Raw genomic sequence first — 5,819 nt, 5'->3', positions numbered from 1 at the left:
TCCTATGTTGAATGAGAAAGAGGGGGAGTAAATAAACCTAAATGCAGCCTTCAGCATTCAGAAACATGGCTCGTGTTTTCATTGGCCCCAGAATTGTTTTGGAAAGCAGGAGAATGTTCTCTCAACACTTTTAATTTATTTATTGTTGCAAAGGAGAAGTGTAGCCTTGGAGATTTGAAACAAGTGAATTTCCAAGGCATATTCCTAGGTATCAATATCACTTCCATCCCATTTGCACAGTTGCCTAGTAACGTGTGAGTGAGCCCCATCCATCTCTGACCCACTTGCATGGTCTTGCAGCCTCTCTCCTGTGGGAGTAAGACTTGTGTTAGTACAGTGCCAATCCCGTTATTAACTGTCTTCTTTGCAAGTGAAAACAATGTTTTAAAAAATGCTCACAGGTTTTAAAAAAATGCTCACAGGGCATAAGAGAGCAAGGCATGATTGGCTCTGAGAGATAAAGTGGGATGAAGCTGTATTACAAAACTGTTATTTAAACAGAGTTGGCAACTTCATCCATAGTAACTCTTTCTTCAGGATGGACAGAAACACAAACTCCCAAAAACCAGTCTGGCCAAGAAAGCTACATGGACGTCCAATGATTCTAAACTTTTATTCTGTTTACAAGAGAGCTGAAGTCCTGGCAGGAAAGGGGACAGGTCCTATAGGGACAAAATCCAAGTGGTGGTGTCAATGCAGTGATAATGGTCCCTTGTCATTCTGGTGTCAACTCTCAGTCTGTCCAAATCCAGGTGTTGTGAACTCCCTGGGGAGTAGTCTATGAAGAGATAAAAGGGGAAATGCAGTTCTTTGATCAGTTTCTCAGGAAGTGCTGAGAATCATGTCAGGCAAAGTGACATTCTTTTTCTATTGCTGGAGTTTTCTTTTTTTTGGGGGGGGGGAGGGTCCGGTCTTGGGGCCTGAACTCTGGGCCTGAGTGCTGTCCCTCAGCTCTTCAGCTCAAGGCTAGCTCTCTACCACTTGAGCCACAGCGCCACTTCCGGCTTTTTTCTTTTTGATTATGTGATGCTGAGGAATCGAACCCAGGGCCTCGAGCATGCAAGGCAAGAGCTCTACCACTGAGCCACCTTCCCAGCCCCTCTATTGCTGGAGTTTTCTGAATTGTCAATATGACACCATGCCTAGTACATCTCCAAGTGTGTATCTATAGGGAAGAGCATCATTTTCTGTTTTACTTTGCAATACAACACTTCCTCTTGCCATTCTTAAATAGCATCTTTTTGTACAGATCATCCATGAAAGCTCTACTTTGGGACTTAGCTATATAATAGATATGTCTTACATTTATGGAGCTGACCAAGTCCATCTGCAGTTCCCCTTTGTCTTATTAGAAAGAATTTCCATGGATCCAGTGAAACCTTGTATGATGTGTTCCTCAGGCAGTGGTAGGAAAGGACCTACAATTATGTGGCATCTCCATCCCTTCCATAAACTCCTTTCTCCAATCTTCCATCTTGTCTTGATACCAGTAGGAATGGTAGGCATCTCTGAGGGAGGTATATTAGGCCAACATACAAGTCAGTAGCACTATATTTTCACAGAATACATTTCCCTGATGTGGTACAAACTCTGTGTGTATCTGTGAGGGAAGGAGTCGTTGAAGGGGAGGCTTGACCTGGGAGAACACCAATGAGGTTTTACTGGGATAATTCAGAAAGGATGTGATGCACTGCTGACACAGTAGCTACAGAAGAGAAGATGGACAGTGCTCCCTTTGTGTGTGTTCAAGGAAGAGATAGCAAGACAATGGTGAGGGACCTGAAGTGTGGTAACAAGGGTTAAAAATTTGATCTTGGGCTGGGAAGGTAGTTCAGCGGTAGAGTGCATGCCTTGCAAGCATGAGGCCCTGGGTTCGATTCCTCAGCACCACATAAACAGAAAAAGCCGGAAGTGGTGATGTGGCTCCAGTGGTAGAGCGCTAGCCTTGAGCTAAAGAGCTGAGGGACAGTGCCCAGGCCCAGAGTTAATGCCCATGACCAGCAAAAAAAAAAAAAAATTGATCTTTACTGAGTCCTCATCTATTCTGAATTAGCTAGTGTGAGGATGCTAATATTTGATCAAATTTTTTTAATGAAATGTCCCTCTACAGTCTAAAGAGTCATTTTACTTAAGTCAAATGATTGGGAAGGTATAAAAAAGCATGTAAGGCCAGGTGCCAGTAACTCATGCCTGTCATCCTAGCTACTGAGGAGGCTGAGATCTGAGGATAGCCATTTGAAGCTAGCCTGGGCAGAAAAGTCCCCATGAGATACTTATCTCCAATTAACCACTAAGAAACTGGAAGTGGCACTGTGGCCAAGTGATAGAGGGCTCACCTTCAGTAAAAGAAGCTCAGAGATAGCACCCAGGCCCAGAGTTCAAGCCCCAAGACTGGCTAATTGTGTATATATATACTACATATATATGTGTATATATGTATACACACATATATACATGCACATACATATATACATTTATATAGATATGTATATGTATATAGAGAGAAACATAGACATATATACAAAAGCATATAGGAAGCTATGGGCTCATTAATAGGAATTATGTGGAGGAAGAGCTTTTTTGGCCTATGGTTCCAATGTATACTGAACCAAGACTGTTGCTGGTGGCTCATGTCTGTAATCCTAGCTATTCAGGAGGCAGAGATTTGAGGGTAGAAGTTCAAAGTCAGACTGAGGAGAAAAAGCTATGAGAAATCTCAAATTAACCAGCAGAAGTCCTGAACGTGGAGCTGTGGTTCAACTGATAGAGTGCTAGACTTAAGGAAAAAAGCTCCAGGACAGTCCCCAGGCCTTGAGTTCAAGCCCTAGTACTGGCATGAAAACCAAACCAAACCACACAGAATAATCATAGGGCTTCTATCACAGGCAGCTCACCTCTATACTCCATGAGCAGCCAGAAGAAATCTCCAAATTATCAAAGCCACCATATTGGATAATCTTTTTTCCTAAACAATTAACTTTATGTAATCCAAGACTTCAGTCAAACAAGAATCTCACTTTAAGGCTCATTTAAAGTGAGATATATTCCCAAAGTAATCAGAAGGTAAGCTAGCTAGAAAGGATTTCTCAGTAGTGGGAAGTTAAGAAAGAGAAGAAAAAGTGACACTCGGAGTTCTCTTACTAGTCTTCACAGCTCATGATGTGTGAAAAGAATCACTTGAAGTTATGTGTAACAAGGAAATACAGTGTGGTTAATTTCCAGAAGGCCAATTAATGAGATTTCTGAACCAGGAGCTCAACCTGAAATCCTAGCTATTAAGGAGACTGAGATTAGAGGATTGTGATTCAAAGCCAGCCTAAGTAGGAAAATCTGTGAAAGTCTTATTTCCAATTAACCACTATAAAGCCAGTAGTGGATCTGTGGCTTAAGTAGTAAAGGGACAGCCTTGAGAAAAAAACTAAGGGAGAGTATAAGACCCTGAGTTGAAGCCATACTACTGACAAAATAAAGGAAGGGAAGAAGGGAATGAGGGAGAGGAAGTTAGGGAAGCAAAGGAAAGAAGGAAGGAGAGTAAAATTGAATCACTGATGATAATTACTCTTAGTGATTCAGGAGTTCTGGGTTGTAATGACTTTTCTGTCACTAGAGGACAGTGTTGAGTTTCCTAATGCAGGAATTACCAGGGCAAAATTGTGAGATCCTATAGAGAGCTCATCAGAACTAGATCCTAATTTTGGCTCCACTAATTGCTCATTGCTGCTTTGCATCATTTTGAACGAAGTCTTTCTATGTAAAATGTGGTTCATATTTATACATAGTTACAGGCAACAACAACAACAAAAGACCTATGAAAGTCTCTTCAAATAGGAACTTAGATGGCCTTATTGAGTGGGGGATAATAAAGCAAGGTTTTGTTATTATCTAGGGAAATAGAGGACAAGCATGATTAAGATTGAAATTGTGTAATATGAATTCGGCTTCCATCAATGTCTAAGTGTGATCTTTCATGATAAAGGCTGGCTTATGTTCCTCTTCCATATCACATGTTCCATGGTCATCATTCTCTCATCCTGACTGGGCAGGGATGTTTTCTTTGTTCCAAACCAAGTGAGAGTCAGTTCATTAACATGAACTCCTTACAATGACACAGATCTTGAATTTTTCTACCTTTCTATCATCAATATCTAATTCTAAAATAGAATGAGTATGTGGTGTTTTGCTTGTTTTTGTTTTTTAGTTTAGGCTGGACATCAGTGGCTCACACCTGTAATCCTAGCTACTCAGGAGGCTGAGATCTGAGGATCATAATTCAAAGCTAGCCAGGAAAGGAAAGTCCATGAGACTCTTTTTTTTTTTTTTTTTTTTTTATTTTATTTGAGAACATACTGTACAGAGGGGTTACAATTACATGGGCAGGATAATGCATACATTTCTTACCAAGCATTGCAGCCTCCTCCTTTGTTTACCCTTCACCTCCCTTCCCCGCCTCCCCCCTCCCCCCACCCAATTATACCCCCCTCCCCCCCCACACCGACATTGTAAAGCTGGTTTTGACATGACATTTTGTACTTCTCATTGTTGCAACAGGTCCACCTGAATCCTTAAACGACTTGTTTGTCCCCATCTCCTCCACATGTTATACTGACATCAAATATAGTGAAAGCGGGGGTTACACTGTGGGGGAGGGACATACAAAGCAACAAAGAAATAATCTTATAAATGCGTTAGAAACACATGCATGAAAGAAACGAAAACATTAAAATACATATTTAAGGGTTCATTTTCCTAACATCACATTATCTGACCTTTTCCGCTTGACTCATACCTATACTATATATTGCAAATAAGGGAAACCATGGGATCTATGCTTCTTTGGGCCTGGCTTACTTCACTTAATATAATTTTTTCCAAACCTTTCCATTTCCTAACAAATGGGGAAATGTCATTCTTTCTGATGGAGGCATAGAATAGTCCATGAGACTCTTATCTCCAATTAGCCATCAGAAAAGCCAGAAATGACTTTGCTTTTACTGTGGTTCAAGTGGTAGATCATTAACCTTGAGTAAGAAAACTTAAGGACAGCACCCAGGCCCTGAGTTCTAGCCATAGGATTGGCACACACACAAAACAGTGTTCAATGTTTTCAGAAGTGGTGAGGTGTGACTCAAAGTAGTAGAGAGCTAGCTAGTAGAAGCTCAGGGATAGCACCCAGTTCAACAACAAATATCACACATATACATTGAAGCCAGCTCAAGATTTTTGTCTTCAGCTTTATTAGTATATAACTGTCTCTTCTAGTGCATAGACAGTAAGATCTCTGCTTAGTGTCTTCAGCTTCACAGATGTTTTAGTCTGTGAACCCTGGGGCTTCCCACTGTGTGACATTCACATGCAAAGGGAAGGCCTCCCTTTCCTGCAGCTTCCTGTATGTTATGTTCCAGCAGCTTCTGTCACCTTCTTGCAGCTCAGGCAGGCTCTCCCCCCAGCCCCCCCAACCCCTTGGTCCCCACCCCCCTACTCCAGCCTTATCCTTTCAGGTCTCCTGCCTGGGACTCTCTGAATTATGTCCAGTCAGAGTCCTGCAGATTAAGTGATGCCTTGGGTAGGATTAAATCCAGAAAAGTTCCTTCTCCCATAGTCTAACTACTTCTCTCTTTAAAAAAATATCATTTTGGCCATTTCTAAGGTCTTCATAAGTCCTTTGTGGCTGAATGCTGGTGGCTCACACCTATAATCCCAGCTACTCAGAAGGCTGAGGTCTAAGGATCTTAATTCAAAGCCAACCCAGGCAGGAAAGTCTATGAGACTTTTCTCTCCAGTTGACCACCAAAAAGCTGGAAATGGAGCTGTGGTAGAGG

The 5,819-nt window shown here is 41.6% G+C and overlaps 1 long non-coding RNA gene across 1 annotated transcript; it reads right to left on the bottom strand.

Moving 5' to 3' along the window:
• Positions 1-594: 594 nt before the first annotated feature.
• Positions 595-1,505, bottom strand: LOC138840857 (uncharacterized). Its single transcript, XR_011376247.1, has 2 exons — positions 1,304-1,505; positions 595-778 (listed from the first exon to the last, which is right to left on the bottom strand). It is a non-coding gene; the product is annotated as an uncharacterized lncRNA (long non-coding RNA).
• Between the last annotated feature and the right edge of the window lie 4,314 nt (positions 1,506-5,819).

The sequence above is a fragment of the Dipodomys merriami genome, unplaced genomic scaffold (assembly GCF_024711535.1).
Source record: "Dipodomys merriami isolate MVZ:Mamm:240054 unplaced genomic scaffold, mDipMer1.0.p SCAF_3029, whole genome shotgun sequence".
Taxonomy (NCBI): Eukaryota; Metazoa; Chordata; class Mammalia; order Rodentia; family Heteromyidae; genus Dipodomys; species Dipodomys merriami.
The sequence above is the reverse complement of the archived record's forward strand: the minus strand, read 5'-3'. Positions and strand labels throughout refer to the sequence as shown.